Source organism: Dipodomys merriami, unplaced genomic scaffold (assembly GCF_024711535.1).
Source record: "Dipodomys merriami isolate MVZ:Mamm:240054 unplaced genomic scaffold, mDipMer1.0.p SCAF_21, whole genome shotgun sequence".
NCBI classification, from domain to species: Eukaryota; Metazoa; Chordata; class Mammalia; order Rodentia; family Heteromyidae; genus Dipodomys; species Dipodomys merriami.
In genome coordinates, this window is record NW_027203493.1 from 16,174,593 (window position 1) to 16,193,557 (window position 18,965).

The following is an 18,965-nucleotide window of genomic DNA, read 5'->3' on the forward strand; positions in this document are numbered from 1 at the left end:
ATTCCAACCCATCAGGAGGCAAAAGTGGCAAGATTGTTATCTGAAGCCAGTCCAGGAAAAAATACAAGATCTATCTGAAAACCCATTACAAAAGTAAAAGGACTGGGAACAAGGGTCAAGTGGTAGAACATTTGACTAGTAAGCATTAGGCCCTGAGTTGAATTCCAAGTACTCCCCCAAATATTTTTAATCACAAAAAATGTATATATTTATTTTTGTTTTGAGACATGGTCTTACTCTATAGTCAAGACTAGCCTCAAACTCATGATTCTTTTGCCTCAGCCTCTAAAGTGCTGAGGTTTACAAGCTTAATTATAAAAAAAAATAGTCATAACTATGTATATAGGCAGAGAAAAAGCTACAATGAATTCCCATATGGTTGGTACTCACCAGCTTCAACAATTACCAAACCATAGTTCATTTTATCTGTCAATACCTCCTACTTCATTCTGCTGTTGTGTCACTTTGAAACCAGTTACAGACATCTAATCTTTTTATTTGTAAATATGTCAGTATATATCTCTAGGAGATAGGGTCCTAACTATAATATCATTATTGCATTATTAGGAGTTTATATTTTTCCTTTAGATGTATTGTATAAGGAGTATTGTGTGTATATATGTGTATTATGTATGTGTGTATATCACTTTTGACTCAAAAACTCTTTTTTTTGGGGGGGGGGTCCGGTCGTTGGGCCTGGGCACTGTCCCTCAACTCTTCAGCTCAAGGCTAGTGCTCTACCACTTTGAGCCACAGCGCCACTTCCGGCTTTTTTTCTTTTTGTTTATGTGGTGTTGGGGAATTGAACCCAGGGCCTCATGCATGCAAGGCAAGTGCTCTACCACTGAGCCACCTTCCCAGCCCCAAAAACTCTTTTTTTAAGAACATATAAAGATGCAGTTGCTGAGGGTGGTGGCTCAATCCTGTAATCTTATTTGAGAGGTATATGTAAGAAGGATCATGATGAAGCCAGCAAGAAAAAGTATTAGCTGAAGCTCTATCTCAACCACTAGTCAGACATGGTAGAATGTGTCATCCCAGCTTTGCAGAAAGTTTAATAGTCGTTTTATGGTTTATGGTACCTGGGGAAAAGAGACCCTATTGGAAAAATAAAGCAAGAAGGTGTGATACAGTTTCTGCAAGTACAAAGCCCTGAGTTCAAATCCGAATATCACATATACAAAAAAAAAAAAAAAAAAAGGTTGGCAAAAACATGTTTGGTGTATTCAGGCACACGACAGTAAGGTCACAAGTATAAGGCTTTTACACTATCTCCAGGAAAACACCTGGCGCTCAGAGCCATCTCTGTCATGTGCTAGAGTGGCCCATTCTGGTTCTGCCTGCAGAACTGAGAAGGAAGCTCCACCCGCCTAATCTCCAATCTGTGAGAAACAGGAGCTGGCGAAGATCTGCTGTCTTACATCCAGCTCACTGCCTGAGTGTGGTGTATGGCATCCAGCTCACTGCCTGAGTGTGGTGTATGGCATCCAGCTCACTGCCTGAGTGTGGTGTATGGCATCCAGCTCACTGCCTGAGTGTGGTGTATGGCATCCAGCTCACTGCCTGAGTGTGGTGTATGGCATCCAGCTCACTGCCTGAGTGTGGTGTATGGCATCCAGCTCACTGCCTGAGTGTGGTGTATGGCATCCAGCTCACTGCCTGAGTGTGGTGTATGGCATCCAGCTCACTGCCTGAGTGTGGTGTATGGCATCCAGCTCACTGCCTGAGTGTGGTGTATGGCATCCAGCTCACTGCCTGAGTGTGGTGTATGGCATCCAGCTCACTGCCTGAGTGTGGTGTATGGCATCCAGCTCACTGCCTGAGTGTGGTGTATGGCCCACTCTGGTCGTTTCTGAAGCATGAGGTTGGGGAGGGCAATAGAACCTGGGAAGCAGACAGCAGGACTACCTATGGCGTCCTTCAGAGAAGGCCCACCAAGCCCCTGTTCTGCTGGCTGATGACTCAAAGTCTACCATGTGAGCCCTTAAGGGCTTCCCTTCCCTTTTGTCTTTGGATCAATGTGTTTAGCAGATCTTTCCTCACCAGGAAGTTTGGCGGGAAGTGCATGCAAAACCAGAAGGAAGATCTCCAAAGACAAAACTTGGCTTTCGTCTCAATTGTCCAAGTTTGGGCTTCTCAGCAAGCAAATCACTGGACCCTTTCCCAGTCCACATGAGGCTACAGGGATGGTGGGTGCCATGCTTGTAATGGCCTGCCCTTGTTCTGTCCTAACATTATGGGATGGGAGAACACTCCCATGTCTCCACACACAAATGGACCAGCATGGCCACTACTTCATCTTCTGGAGAAGCAGTCAGTCTCACACTGGGGGAACTACCCCACTGTGTGACATGTCTGTGCCAGATGTGAACGGGTGGTGACTGCCGTTGCCAGGAATGTCAGGGCTCCACCATGCTGTCAAGAACTACGCATCTCTTACCTTTTTCAACTTATATTTCCCTTCTCTTCCTTGAGTTTTTATTCTCAACCTGTCTTCATTTTCCCTGAATTCCCATCTCCTGACCCTGGTCCCTTCCCATCACTAGTCTCATTCAGAATATGCCCATTCTTTCTGTGTAAATTCACCTTCTTCTGCACTGATGGGTCTTGCTGCTGCCTGCTACCTCCTCAAGCCTGGGTTTGTCCCTCTCTTTTTCCCCACCTACAGAATGCAGGTTCCTTGTAACTCATTCAGGCCATTGTGTGTTTCCATGCTTGTAGTCTAAATTCATGGAAACTCAGAGCACTGAAACTCAAAGTGTTGAAACTCAGAGCAGAATGGTGGCACTGGTATGCAGACTCAGAGCCTGCTCCCATCATTTAGCATTCCCAGGAAAGCTAGGCAGGTATCTTTGGTCCCATGCTGGGAAAAAGGTAAGGATTGTCTCATGAGGTGGCCCTGGAGTGGGCAGTAAATGCTTTGCTATCTTGGGTGGAGTCTGAGACTAAACCTACAGGATGGGTGGTTCCCAAAAGCCACCTGTCGATGGTCAGAACAATGGAAGATGCTTCAGATAGGCACTGGTAGCAGTGGGCTGTCTCAGGACATCTCATTTAATTCTGTGTTGGACAGTGGCTATTGCCACTTAATCTGAAGATCTGAGGGTCATTGGCTTGCCTGCACTCACACAGCAAGCATACCAGACCCCAATGAAACCTGGCCTCACAGCAAGCCCTGTTGATCCCACTGCAGCATAGCTCTCTGTGAAGAGGAGAAAGGAGGAAACCTGCTAACTGCTAACTGCACTGACCCTTTCTATACTCACCATCCCACAAAGTCTCTCACTGACGTTGCTTTTTTGGATCCCAGTGATATAAAACACTCTGGTGGAAATCTTTTAGATCCAGTATAGGTGTGGCTCAAGTGGTAGAGCATCGGATCTCAAGGGCTTGGTTGGCTCAAGCCCATGCTCTGGCATAACAAGAAAATAAAAAGAGAAAAAAAATCTCTACTAATCTAAATCTTTACATATGTCATCTTTACCTCCATGGAATTATTTTCTCAGAAAATCGATCAATTCTGATCAATTGCAATAGCAATTACAACATAGAGTTCATATTCCAATAGGTTCAAGGGAAATCTCAAACAAAGTAACTCCTAAGAAAACCAAAATTGAAGTTCAATAAAAGTTCAGGAAGTAGGTACTCTAAAGATGTGGGGTGGGGTCAAGGGAAAGGGATAGACACATGAAGAGGAGAAGAAGGAGAAAATGCAAACAAGTACCCAATGTATGTCCTACAAAATTAAGAGTATGGGACAGGGTGAGAAGGGTGAGTGAGAACATTGAAAGGGATAACATTGATCAAGACGTATTCATAAATGAGTTTGTTAAATGGCAACTGCTCTGTACAACTACTTAAAGATAACAATAAAAAAGAAGGAAAAAAGATTTAATAGTCAAATGCATAATATCTTTTACCTTTTTTTATGTCTTTTTAAAGTTCAGAACCAAATAAAAAATACAGTAAGAAATCAGGTAGATGGAGAACACTATTAGTTTTACTATTAGGAATAGTGAAGAAAGAAATATAGCTCAAATATATAGGCACAGATGACTTCCTAATATTGTCCCTCGAAATCAATCTACAGTCTCCCACCTCTTCCAGGAAGCCTTACTTCTGGCTTCTTATATATTTACACGTGGTGCAGAGCAGTTGGTAGCTCAGGTACAAACTCACTGCACAGCAGGGCATATCTCAGAATGGGCAAGAGGGCTGTGCTGGATGAAGATTGCTCAGTTTTTCTCTGAACTCACTTTCAGTAAAGAAACTTGTGCCCTCCCCCCCCCATGGGAGGAAAGAGTAAAGGATCAGATACGTTTGGAGTTGGAGTTCTTCCATATTATACTATGAGGCCAGGACAGGGCTAGTTTCTTTTTGCCCTAAGATTTGCACATTTGGATAGGATGACAATGGTACATTCTCACTGTTTGAACCTTTGTGTTTTCTCACAGCTATGATTAGATCTACTCATCTCCTGCTACCCTCATAGAATTCCACTATGGTTACCCTAACAAGCATCTCCAAGGTTTGGAAGCATTTTATGCTTTTGAATCATAGTTGATGGAAAATGACTTAAACCAAAAACACTCACCTTTCCCCCCTGACAGTCATATCTTAGAACTGCCCTTGATGCAGACCTTGCTGGTTTGTCTCTCTTTCTCCTCCCCAGACATACCCTGCAGCAGTAAGTTATGAACTGAGGGCCTTACTGTGTGTTGACACTTCTGCTAAAAACAGATGCTGTAAAAAACCCCTTTCTTATCAGTCAAAGATTTCATCTCTGCACAATGAGTTCCTTTCCCCATTTCCATCCTGCCCCCCCCCCCATTTCATGACAAACTACCCCAGACTTCTGACCCATCTGACTTCACTCTCTCTGCCTAATAAGAAGAGATTTCATCAGGTGCTGGTGGCTCACGCCTGTCATCCTAGCTACTCAGGAGGCTGAGATCTGAGGATTGTGGTTCAAAACCAGGTAAGAAATACATGAGATTCTTATCTCCAATTAACTATCAGAAAACCAAAAGTGATGCTGTGGCTCCAAGTGGTGGAGTGCTGGCCTTGAGCGAAAGAGCTCAGGGACAGCACTCAGGCCCTGAGTTCAAGCTTCACAACTCTCTCTCTCTCTCTCTCTCTCTCTCTCTCTCTCTCTCTCTCTCTCTCACACACACACACACACACACACACACACACACACACACACACACACACACACACGCACAGTGGGGGGGGGAGAGAGAGATAACACCACTGTCTCACTAGTCTGGCTGGGAGATTCTGGTGTCCCTCTTAGTCTTTTACCCCCAAAATAAGTCTGTTGGTCTGCTGAGTATGCTTTCTGCCCTTTCTTTATTCTGATACTCTCATGACTTCATTTATTTTCAATAGTTTCATAGATTTCCTGTCAATTTATATTTTTATCTTCCATTTAACAAGTTTATTTCCATTGCTTCCCTATCCTTTCCCCTCCACACCTCCCTCTCCCCCCCCAAATAAAACCATTACAACCTCCTACAAACAATTCCAACTCAGACTGGACCAAGCAATGAGGAAATGTATTATTTCATACCAGTAGAAGAATAAAGAAAAAAATTACTATGTACAACTGAATGATATTGTACCTGGCCTCTTCCCTGTCAATTGCCTCCTGGCTTCATCCAAACATAGGTGCTATATCCCAGAAAAGGAAGGCCATCTTGCCTAAAATCTTCCTCACCCCACGTAAGCCATTGCAACACCACTTTCCAAGCAAGGGGATGGAGCTTTTTTTTTTTTTTTTTTTTGTCTTAGACTTGTTCATGGAGTTGAGTAGGAAGGATGAATATACTAACCAAACCAAGGCTCTGATGAAAGGAAAGGAGAGAGAGGATGCTGGGTGGTTCCACCACCAAGTCTGTTCTGTGTATGGTTGTGAAGAGCCAATCTCCTTCTAGTTCTTTGTTCACATCTTCGAACCTCAATTTCCTTCTCTGCTTTCTGCACTTTGCAAAGCTGTGTGATGAGCAAGTGAGATAAGGTGCATGAACTACCCTGAGCTGGGAAACTAAGTATCTGGTGAGCGTGGTGCCCAGCATGTGAGCTTGCCCTGCATTATCAACTACAACTCACTGCCACGTGAGAAGGGTGCGTAAGGTGGAAGAGCTCTTGCACAGCTGGAATCTGGAAGCATCTTATTCCTAGAATAAGGGTTCCTCTTTGGGCTACGATATAATGAAAAAAAAGTGAATACAAACCAAATCACATTAGACCTACAAATGCATGAAAAGGTGGTCCACAACACTAGTTTCTAGGGAAATACAAAAATCAGAACCACCTCACTCTCTTTTACAGATACTAAACAGTTAAGGTGTTCCTATGTGTTGGGCATATTGGAGATACTGTGTGTGCCTAGATATAGACTCTTTACAAGAATTTATTCACAACTGGGTTACAGAGTGGTAAAAGTAAGCAATTCCAAGTTGCACCACAGTATATGGAGATGGTAGAATAAACCCCAGGCTGTCTGACTCAGGACATTGTTCTTTTGCACTTTCTGCTTGGTGGAGGTAAGAAGCTTAAAGGAGGTGGGAGGGTAGGGCCATTACGAACTCCAGCCAGAGGCAAATAGTCCTGAGTCCTGGTGTTTGGCCCTGCAGCTCATTAGCAGAAAGCCTTGGAAAAATTGTTTGCTTGGAGTGCAAAGAGGGAAAAATAGTAGCGAGCTAACTCCATGAGGTTGTCTAATGAACAAGATGAATCAAGTGAAATATCTGGCTCATTGCCTAGATGCTTATAACATTTGGCTGTGTTCTTATGGCTGTTGTTACTACTGCTATTTCTACAAGACAAGACACTAGACAAGCAACCTTACCTCTGGTAGGGGAGTCAGGCTGCCCGACTTTATTCCTATCCCCTGAAACCTCATTCAGCAGCTCCCTTTGCCTCCAGGTTTCACACAGGACTCTTCAAACCACACTAACCAAAAGCCTGTTGCCATTACAGAAGCAAAAGAGGAAAGGGAGAAGGGAAATAAGAAAGGAGGTCCCGCCCAGGCAAGGATGCTTCCCTCAGGTCCTTTCTGGAGCCTCAGGCCCTAGTCACGTGGTTTGCATCGCAGACTGTAACCCACAGCTGTGACAGCCTGGTTCTGGCTATTAATAAACACCATGACTGAGAAGCTGAGGAGCTGTGAGCTCAGAGTTGGCCTGGGCGCAACTGCCTTTTTCTTCGCAAGGGTGGGGAGCAGGAAGCTGGCAACAGCCCAGTGACTTGCAATGGGAACCATAGCTGGCAAAGGGCAGTGGTGACACAGAGGAGTGTTCAGGGTTCCGGACCAAGACCTCACTCATCTCTACTGCCTCGAGCCAGAAGCTGGCTTACTCACTGGGACAAGCAGCTTCTCCCAAACGGACAGTTCCAGAGTTTTCTGGAATGGGCCTGTGAGTCTACAAAGTGCTGATGAAGGTCTCAATCCAAGCATCCCCTTTTGTAGGGAAAGAAACTGAGACTCAAAAGGATGAGAAGACTGGCCGAGAATGGCACCAGGCTTCTGGCAGGGCTGGGAGGCAGGAATGGGTTGCTGCCAAAGTGCGCCCTGAGGTTTACTAGTGCACAAAACCAGAGCTCTTCCTTAGCTCCCTAGCCTGAAAAGGGTTGGACCCCATGATCTACCTGGGGCCTGAGACCCTAATACCCAGCAGGTGCTCCATGCCTTTGAAAAAGGACCTGTTAGAAACAGGCAAAATGATGGAGAAGAGGAAGTAGGAGAAAATCTATTACATGGAAACATCACAGTGATATGTTCATAATGTGTGCTAATAAAAAAGCAAAGTAATGATATTAGCTGACAAATAAAAGAAAAGACAGAAAAGAGAAAAGTCTATGTTGATCATGGACAGATCCTTAATTTATAGTGAACAATGAGAAGGAAACAGATTCATGGGCAGAATTTATCTTATGGATCCTTTTTGGGTAAGGACACACATAGAAAAAAGACAAAGGGAAAGAAACATAGTTACTTCCAAAAGGCAGGATTATTGGGTGTATGTGTGTGTGTCTGTATGTTATTTTTACCTTCCTTTTCCTTATCCATGTTTCTAAGGTTTCTATTCAGAGACTGTTTGGTTGGGAAACAATTTCAAATACAAACCAAGCAGGTAAGTGTCTGGGTCCACTGTGACTCTCACTGAGACAGATTTGTCTCCTAGCAGCTCCCAGGACAGACTACACCCCCATTGCACAAGGCGAGGGTGGTTTGCTTTCTGGTGGCAAAGCCCAGGCAAGCTCAGACCTGAGGGCAGCATAGGGCAGCGGCCATGTTGCAGTTCTGCTACAACCAGGTTGTAGCATCAACAGCTGGGTAGTAGCATCAACAGCAGGGGTACCTGTGGCTCTCTGGTGTGCACTGGAGGAGAAAAGGGCTGGACTTCAGCCTCTCTATGACAGACTCCAGCCTTTCCACATCAGACCCCAGCTTCTCCACAGGCTCAGCTGAGAGTGTGTCTCATTTGGAGGCAGAGACCAGACTTGAGGTCTGAGATGTAAGATGGAGGAGAGAGGGACAGCAGCCCAGATGGCCCTCTTGAGAAACCTCATAGCCTCCAGCTCCCTCCAGGGAGTCTCTCAGCCCAGTTTGGTCTTTGAGACCAGTATTCTCAATTACTCTTTGCTGACACTTGCCCAAAGCAACACCACTGCCCTTGAGGCCAGCCCACCTGTCTGGATTATCCCATGAGGCCCAGCTGCCATCAAGGAACCTCCCAGCCTTTTTGCTGAGTAGAAGGCTGATTCTTACAGTGTCCCCAAAGGCATGTGTTAAAGGTTTGCCCTCCAGCATGGTTCTCTTGGGAAAGGTGGCACCCTGAAGAGATGAGGCCTACAGGAGGTCTTTCATCATTGAAGACTTGCCCTTGAAGGGGTATGAAGACCTCAGCCTCTTGATCTTCCTCAGATTTGTTTCTGGGCTATGGGTGAACAGTTTTGCTCCATCATGCATGGTCTCCATTGTGTGCTTTACCTCCCCCTCTTTAGTAACCTAAAAGCAATAGGCTACCCACCAAAACTGCAGGCCCCCAAATCACCTTTCCTTTTTATAAATGAATAATTTCATTTACCTATCCTACCAATGTGAGGTGAACTAACATGCCAGGGATGGTGGGTCTTGTCCTCAGTGCTACACAGCTCAAAGATTTGTTTTAGACAGGACCACTGTCCCAGGCCGCCCCATACTAAGTCATGACTATGATCGCTGCCCTGTGCCCAACTTGGCTCTGGGGATTTTTTTTTCGGATCAACACGTCCTAAACATTGACCAATTGATGCTCTGTCTACTGAGGGCTACCTATGAAAACTGCCATGGTCACACAGTTAAGGGGCAGCCTCCTTAGGACAGTTTATCCAGTCCTGTAAGAACAAGTCTTTCACCTCTTCACACAGTATGTAGTGACAAATGCAGAAGAAACTTGAGCAAACAGATCCAAAGATCTCATGGAGTAGAGGACCTGAATCCTAGCTTTGCTGCTCATTCGCCAAGTCTCTGGATTGATGAGGGAGTTCCCTGAGTTTCATGTACAAAGTGAGCATCCAAAGGGTCTGCAAAAGTCGGAGAATCTAAATCTGTACCTCAGTATCAGCAATGTGCCTCCTGTCACTGTCTCACTTGCTGTAAAAAAATTTTTTTGCATTTTTTTTTTTTTTTGAGTCCAGTCGTGGGGCCTGAACTCTGGGCCTGGGAGCTGTCCCTCAGCTCTTCAGCTCAAGGCTAACACTCTACCACTTGAGCCACAGCACCACTTCCGGCTTTTTTCTTTTTGCTTATGTGGTGCTGAGGAATCGAACCCAGGGCCTCATGCATGCAAGGCAAGCGCTCTACCACTGAGCCACCTTCCCAGCCCCTTGCTGTAAAATTTTGTTTTAAAAACTTTCAAAATATTTTTTTTTCCAGTATTGGGAATTGAACCCAGGGCCATGTTAAGCAAGCACTTTCCCACAGAGTCACATTCCCAGTCTTGACTTTTACATTTAAATGGTTGGTTGGCAAAAAATTAAAAGGTGACTATACAATATACACAATATACTTTTTTTTTTTGGGTCCGGTCTTGGGGCTTGAACTCTGGGCCTGGGCGCTGTCCCTCAGCTCTTCAGCTCAAAGCAAGTACTCTACCACTTGAGTCGCAGTGCCACTTCTGGTTTTCTTTTTTTTTTTTTTTTAAATTTTATTAGTAAAAGTACTTTATTCTCCTCTTGTATTTGCTCTATACCTTGCTTTACAAAGTTATGAAGTTCACAGCTTTATACCAAAATGTAAGAAGACTAGGCTTATTTGTTTATAAACATTTTTGCAGTCAGGTATCATCTGACTTCTTCCTTCGAATCCATACTCAATACTGAAGAAAAAAAATCAGAAACCAAGGGTACTGGAGTAGCTCTAGGGGACAGTATTTCTCTTAACCACTTCTGGTTTTCTAAGTGGTCTATTGGAGATAAGAGTCTCATGGAGTTTCCTGCCAGAGCTGGCTTTGAACTATGATCCTTAGATCTCAGCCTCCTGAGTAGTTAAGATTACAGGCGTGAGCCACTGACGCCTGGCAAAATATACTTTCATTTAATTCAAATTTCAACATTCATAAGAATGTTTCATTGTCGTGTGTGTGTGTGTGTGTGTGTGTGTGTGTGTGTGTGTGTGTGTGTGTGTGTGTTGGTACAGAGGCTTGAATTCAGGACTCAGAACCTCATGCTCTCATTTGGTCTTTTTATTCAAGGCTAACATGCTCAGTGTATATCTTATAAAACTAAGAAAATGGAGAGAAGGGTTGGGGGAGAACAATGAAAAGGGTGCTATAGCAGCTCAAGATGTGTAATTCAAACTGACATGTTGAATTGTAACCCCTTAACACAACTATTTAGATAATAAAAATATAATTTAAAAAAAGCCTAGCACAATACAACTCGAGCCACAGCTTCACTTCTGGACAGTCCTCCACCCTCAGTGCTCTCTCCAATCCATGTGGCTCCCACATTAACAGGAGCCAAATTCTTCTAGAAGTTTCATTTCTGAGCAGTCTTGAAATAATAACTCAATCTAGGCAAGTCCCCATCTTAGAAGAAATCTGAAATAATTATCTCCTCTGTCTCTCTTCTCCCCACGTCTCCCTACTGTCCCATAGCCCGCAGGTCCTGAGATGACACCGGATGTGACCTTTTCTGTAGAAGTCCTTCCTGATCTGCCTCCAGTCTAGTGCTCATCACTTCTTCCCTGCCTCTGGCTCCTGCCTTCATTTGTGGATGATAATTGAACGTTAAGAGTTGGGGCAGGCTCTGTCTTGCCTTTTTGTCTAGCTGACCCACCTGAAGATGTTTTGCCTGTGCTATGGGGCTCCTGTATGGCTGGGAAGGTGAGAAGCTGGCCCCAAAGACGCAGCAGGCATGACCTTTGATTAATAGCTTAACTCAGAGGTTGACTCCTCTGTCACATCCTAGAAGTTAACACAAGAGCAAAGTGTAGCCGGCCCCTACTTCATGCAGCTGTAGTGAGGATTCCATGAGACAGGACTTGAATAGTATCTGGCACATTGAGTGTTAAATAAATGTAAGCTCTAATTATTGTTCCCTAAGCTTTCTCCACATGTTTCTAATCATGCTCTACCTAAACTGTGTTTGGTTTGTACTGAGGGCCTACCTAGTGCCAGGCACTTTGACAAAACTAGTATGTAATAGGCAAGGAGAGACAGGTGAACTGAGAAATCAACACACAGGTACAATGGGGAATGAGTACTCTGTGGCATCCTTCATCTCTGAGAGGCTGTGGTGGAGGGGGCTGGGCTCAGGAAGACCTGCAGAGGAAGATAAATTTCCACCGAACCCCAAGACTTCTGGAGTCTCTGCAGCAGGCTACAGCAGGCAGCAGGCCTGATTCAACAGTGGAAAAGATTGAAAGCCCATGTTGGTACCTGGGACAGTCCGAGGGGAAGACATGAAAGTTCCTTGTAGCATCTAAATGAAGGCCATGGCTACCCAGGTCTAGACATGGGGAGGAAAGCTGTGAATCCTACAGATGGGAAAGAAATGAAGAAAAGTGATGTTCCAGAAAACAAATCCAAGACCTCTTCTTCCCCCAAATGGACAAAACCTGCATGAAACTACCCTGAATCACACCAGTGTACTGCTAATAGCCTGAGATGCCCCACAGGAATTAAGAGCAAGAAGGAGCCAAGTCCCTAGGTCCCCACACAAAGGAAAGGGAGCTGGTCAGGACGGACAGGGAGAAGGAAGAGAACTATTTCAGGAAGGTGCTGCCCTACCCGACTGAGGCTGGAATTCCTGCCACAAGTCTTTGTGGGTAAACTACCACCATTTTCCTCTTTCTAAGAATGGACAAGATCAGAGCAGTAGCTTAATTAGACCCCCTAAGTTAAGTCCCAGTCTGGCAGCTCTAACACCTGTGACCAAGCACTTCCCCTCCTTTCTCCAGTATTTCCTTCCACTGGAAGGAGGCTTTCCATGGAGTCCAGTTCAGTGAAACAGCTCTCAGGTTTCCATGCAGATGGAATGGAAATCAGGGAAGAGGAGGCTGTGATTCTGGAAAGCAGAAAGTGCTGGTCTCAGAAGCAGAAGCCCAGAGTCCTGGTCTCACCTCTACCTTTAACAAACATTGTGAAATGTGTTAATTTGACTCTCTCTGGGATTCCTTGTTTGTGAATGGGACCACCCACCTGCTTCCCTTAATGATGCCTTGGAGGTACAGATACAATGACTTGGAAAACACAGATGTTTTCATTGGAAATGACAGTGTACTGACTTCTTGACTAAAGGTGAGTGTACTGGGATGGGGGGGCGGTGGCTCATTGGTTTGGCTCACTTACGTCATGGTGATCATCCAGTGTGCGTATGCATGTGTGTGTGTGCGCGCGCGCGCGCGCACACACACACACACACACACACACACACACACACAAAACAGTATGTTTGCAGATGGCTTTACCTAAAATGATGGAGTAAGAGGAAATGGTTGCTAGCATTCAGTGAGTCCTTGTTACCTACTCCAGCCTTGTGATCACTTAGAATGTTTGAGTGAAACTTGGTCCAGAGCTACAAACAAACAAACAAAAATTCACTAGGCAACAACAATAAAGTATCATCTCACTTTGCATCTCACTTCCTGTCCCTTCTGACCTCTGGGGAGAAAGTCTTTCTCCTTCTTTGTGATGACTAGCAAGTTCACTGCCCAAAGCTACGTTTCTCATTACTCTGGCATGCAGATTAACCATGGGTCATGCCCCAAACAATAAGAAGACTTTGGGTTGAGATTCTGTTTTGTGTGGGATTTTGCCATTTCTTCCTCTTCTTTGTTCCTGCACAGGGTGTAGAATTGATTCCTAGAAATTAGGGCCGCATTTTATAGTTCTGACAAGAGCCATATTTTATGAAAGAATAAAGGCTCTGATTGGCATCTTTGAGCTGCCATATAGCCATGGATCACCTACTTCTTGAAATACAGAATCCCTCCTTGTTCAATCTCTTGTTTGTACTTGGAGGAGTAGAATCTCCTTATTTCAGATAAGCACAGGTATATCCAGTAGCTCCTTTCCTCCAAAGGCTAGCTTAGTACCACCCTGGGCATTCTGTATGCCCCACTCAAAAGACTACTCTGGGTTGATAGAGTAAGTTATCTGTACATACTAGCCACCAGACCCCAAACTTAGTCCATAGGGTTTGATACAGATTCCTCAGTTCCAGCCCCTGAGCACCAGAGTCTCGGGTTTCAAGTAGTAGCTGTTCTACAAGCTTTTCTAGAATGAACAGATAAAGGTTTTAAGCTCTGACTTTTGGAGTTGTTACTTCCTTAAACTAAGGAACTATCTTCAGTCCAGTTTCAAGTTGCTGTTGATACATAAATAGGTAGACTTTAACAAAGAGTTATCTTAAGCACCTAAAGCCGTGATACACGAGCTTTGTAAATAACTCTCTCAGCTTCCCATAGAACCATCCATGGCTGATTAAAGCGGCCTTCAACTTGCCACCACATGACATAGAGAGAAAGGGAAGCAACCCAGGCAGACTGTAATGCCAAATGAAATAAAAGTCAGCAGATGCCACACATGGAAAGCTTGGCTGATAAATGAGCCAATGGAATCATTCATGGACATATTTGTCAAATTGTTCTCCTATCTTTTTTTGGTGGGGAGGAGTGGTGTTTGGTCGTTCATGGGGTTGAACACTAGGCCTGGGTGCTGTCTCTCAATTCTTCAGCTCAAAGCTAGTGCTCTACCACTCGAGTCACAGCACCACTTCCAGCTTTTCTGGTGGTTTATTGGAGATAAGAGTCTTATGGACTTTTTTGCCAGGGCTGACTTTGAATCATGATCCTCAGATCTCAGTTTCCTGAGTAGCTAGGTGTGAGCCACCCATGCCTGGCTTGTTTTCCTATCTTAAACACTTCTTTATTTCAATGTGTAGACTTATCCCCCCCTCCCCCCCCCCCCCATTATTTCTAGAAGGCTCTGTCTCCTCTTCCTTTCCTAGGATTTTTCCCTCAAAATTTGCTGTTTTTACTATGTCCCTAAGTCATCCACATTTCTACACAGTCAGCTTAGGTGTAACTTGTTCATTTGCCTTTCTTTTGAAAAATATGAAAGAGTTTATATACGACTAATAAGGATACAAAAGCCAATGCCAACAAACTCAGAGTTTATCTATTTAAAACTTTTATTGACAGTCAGTTTGAGAAAACTTCATGTGATACATCAGGGCCACCTACTGAGACCCTCAGTTTCTTCTTTGGGGGTTCATCCTAGAACTACACTCTCAGCCTCCCTTGAAATAAGATACAGATGAGATTCTTATTCTCTTTTTATTAGCCTGCTGAGTAAAACAAGCAAGGACTTAAGGAAAGATGGAGCCACAAGATGGAAAGAGCTTCAGCCTCTTCGCTGACTACATGAAACTGAGAGCTGTAGACTGTACTAGGTCATTACAGGAACAAGATTTACTTTTTATTGTTTTAATTTTCCAATATTTTGCAAGTTTGTTACAGTAGGTAGCAATATTGACAGATTCCTCCTCGTTCATTTTATTATTTTGTCATCTCTGTCCCCAAAATCCTATCATACTTCATTTTATTTCAGTGCTATTTACATTCATTTCTCTATTAAATGTATTTAAATTGGTAGCTGGCAACTTTGGCTGCATCATGGAAAGAGTCTGGTGAGTTTTGAGAAACTCTCCTTGTCTGGATTTCACCCCCAGGGCTCTAGTTGAATGAATTGATTGCAGGTGGAACCCAATCTTGGCTTTTTAAAGAAAGAACTCCCAACTGATTTATTTATTTATTTATTTTTATTATTATCTTTAAGTAGCTGTACAAAGTTCCCATCCTACAAAACAGTGTATGAGTACAAAGTGTCTGACAACGTCGTCACCCATCTCTCCTAACCCATCCCTTCTCTCACTTTTTTTTCTTTAATTAAGATTAGGTGATTACATATAGTTCACATATTTCACAGTATTGTGGAATAGTGATACTTGGTTAAAGTCACAAACACATTTTAACCTTCATAAGGCAAATTGTCATTATCATGGTCTATTCAGTTTGTGATTCTATGAGCTTTGACAATACAAGTTATTTTTTCCACATCAGGTGATGTTTACATTTCTTTCCTTTTGCTTAGTGTAGGCTTTTCCCTCCGTTGAGCGCATATATCTACCATATATATGGCCAAGAACATGGAGTCATTTAGCAATGATATGACAAAATGGGTGGCTGTCTTTTGTTTCTTGAATCCTATTACTTTGCCATATCTTCTTGTATTTTGGCTTTAGCATCCACATATCAGGGAGACCATGTGCCATTTGTCTCTTTGTTCTTGGCTTACCTCATTCAAAATAATCTGTTCTAGTTCCATCCATTTCCCTGCAAATGCCATTATTTTGTCCTTTCTAATGGATGCATAATATTCCATTGTATATAGGTACTACAATTTTTGTATCCACTCATCAGGAGTGGGGCATCTGGTTTGTTTCCAAATCTTGGCTATTGTGAACAGTGCTGCAATAAACATGGAGGTGCATGTGTCTTTGTATACTGGTTCCTGTTGTTCAGGGTAGAGGCCTAGGAGTGGTATGGCTGGATCATAGGGAGGTCTATATTTAGCTTTCTGAGGCACCCCCATACTGTTTTCCAAAGTGGTTATATTAGCATACATTCCCACCAGCAATGCAGTATTCTCTGCATCCCCTCCAACATTTGTCATTGGCTGACTTTAGGATATGGGCCATTCTGAGTGGGGTAAGGTGGTATCTCAGTGTTGTTTTTATTTGCATTTCCTGTATAGCCAGGGATGATGAACATTTCCTCATGTGTTTCTTTGCCATTTTTATCTCTTCTTCTGAGAAGTCTCTTGTTAGCTCCCTTGCCCATTTCATGATTGGTTTGTTAGATTTGTGAGGGGTTAGTTTCTTGAATTCCCTGTATATAATGGATATTAGACCCTTGTCTGATTTTTTTCCCAATTAGTTGGTTTTCTTTCTAGTTTGGTTGCTATTTCTTTGTCTGTACAGAAACTTTTTCCAACTGATTTTTGAAGGACATCCAAGTTTACAAGCAGTTTACAAGTTTACTGTTGTTTACAAGTTTACAAGTTTACTGTTGCAGAGCTGGGGACCTCAGACTCAGGTGTATATCAGAACACTTGAGTGTTCTTGCAGGCTTGTTAAAAGATTTATTTTTTGCCTTTATCTTAGATTTCTAATTCTGTTCATCTTGAACACAGTCTGAGAACTTCCATTGTTTTTAAGTTCCTAGATCAGGCCTATGCTTCTGATTCAGACATCATAATTGGAAAGCAAAGGCTCTCAGTGATAAGGCAGTATCTAGGATCATAGCTAGAAAGCACAGGTGTATCTCTGAACTATAAAGACAAGCAGGGATATAGACTTAACAGGGCACCTCTTTTTTTCTTTTCCCATAGACTCAGATTGCATTTGCTTACTTGTGCAGTCTAGGGATTCTAGAGGAACAGGAAGAAGCACGGTAGACAAGAACAACTTTTTTTTTTTTAATTTAATTTTATTTTATTTGAGAACATACTGTACAGAGGGGCTACAATTACATGGGCAGGATAATGCATACAATTCTTACCAAGCATTGCAGCCTCCTCCTTTGTTTACCCTTCACCTCCCTTCCCAGCCTCCCCCCTCCCCCCACCCAACTATACCTCCCTCCCCCCCCCCACACCGACATTGTAAAGCTGGTTTTGACATGACATTTTGTACTTCTCATTGTTGCCACAGGTCCACCTGAATCCTTAAACGACTTGTTTGTCCCCATCTCCTCCACATGTTATACTGACATCAAATATAGTGAAAGCGGGGGTTACACTGTGGGGGAGGGACATACAAAGCAACAAAGAAATAATCTTATAAATGCGTTAGAAACACATGCATGAAAGAAACGAAAACATTAAAATACATATTTAAGGGTTCATTTTCCTAACATCACATTATCTGACCTTTTCCGCTTGACTCATACCTATACTAGATATTGCAAATAAGGGAAACCATGGGACCTATGCTTCTTTGGGCCTGGCTTACTTCACTTAATATAATTTTTTCCAAACCTTTCCATTTCCTAACAAATGGGGAAATGTCATTCTTTCTGATGGAGGCATAGAATTCCATTGTGTATATATACCACATTTTCTTGATCCATTCATCTACTGAGGGGCATCTGGGTTGGTTCCATATCTTAGCTATGGTAAATAATGCTGCAATAAACATAGTTGTGCTGGTAGTTTTAGTGTGGTCTTGTTTGTAGACAAGAACAACTTTAATGGACTCAGTTTGAATTGGTGTGTAGAAGAAAACTCTTATTGAGTATTTTGTGTAGACATGGCACCACATAAAATTCCCCCTTTTTTTTCCCCAGTGGTACTAGGGTTTGAACTCAGGGTTTCACACCTCTCTGTCTCTTATCTCCTGCTAGATAGTGATAGGCTTGAGCCATTGGTGCCTCCATTGTCAACACAGATCCATTTTCACTGTTTCTTCTCCCAATACTGGGTACAAGGTATTTTTATTTAATTATGACACTGTGGGGGAATTAGATGAAGCTGCCCTCATTGCCACTATTTTTGCTATAAGTGACTTTGAGTTTGCCTCAGTAGGCCATTCTGGACAATGTTTGATTGTATAGCCTAGGAAACACAAAAAGTATCATGGAGCAGGAATCCTGAGAGTAAGAGTCTCTCCCTTCCATTATGACTCATGAGATAGGAAATTCTCTAAACACAGAAAAAGAGATTTCCACTCACTAATTTTAGGAACTTAAACGTTATGCAATTTTCATTTGTTGTTTTTGCTTTGTTTTGAGACAGGATCTGTCTACATAGCTCAGGCTGGGACTATGATCTTCCTGAGACCTATGATCCTCCTACCTGAGCCTCCCAAGTGCTGGGATTAGAGCTGAGAGTAACTGTGCCTGGATTTTCACTTCTTTAAAAAATTCTACATTTTGCGTATTCAAAATCTTACAGAAAAATTTTAAAAGAATAATGAAAGAAAGTCTACTTCTTTAAATTTTGCAAAGTCTTTGGATCTTGAGAAACCCAGAACATTAATACTAACAATTAACCAACTAAATCTCCAGAGTGATTATACACCCATTACCCATAACAGTTGCCAGATTATTAATAAATATTCATGGGTTTTTCCCTCTTTCTTCTATCTGAAGTCAGTTCCCAAGTCAACTGCCAAGGCTCAAGTTCTTTCCTTAGACACTGCTTTCCAGGAAACTCAAACAACCATAGAAAGCCAACCTTTAGCAGAAAAACAACCACTATTCTGCTTATTCCTCTTGGAAGCCATGTGTAAAACTGGCATCCATGGGGCCTGTGACAATCAGTCTCTTAATGCATACAGAGAGAGATGAAGTAAATGGTGCTATTTATCTCTCAGCTTCTGTAAAGCCCCTCGACTACTGTGTCATGTCA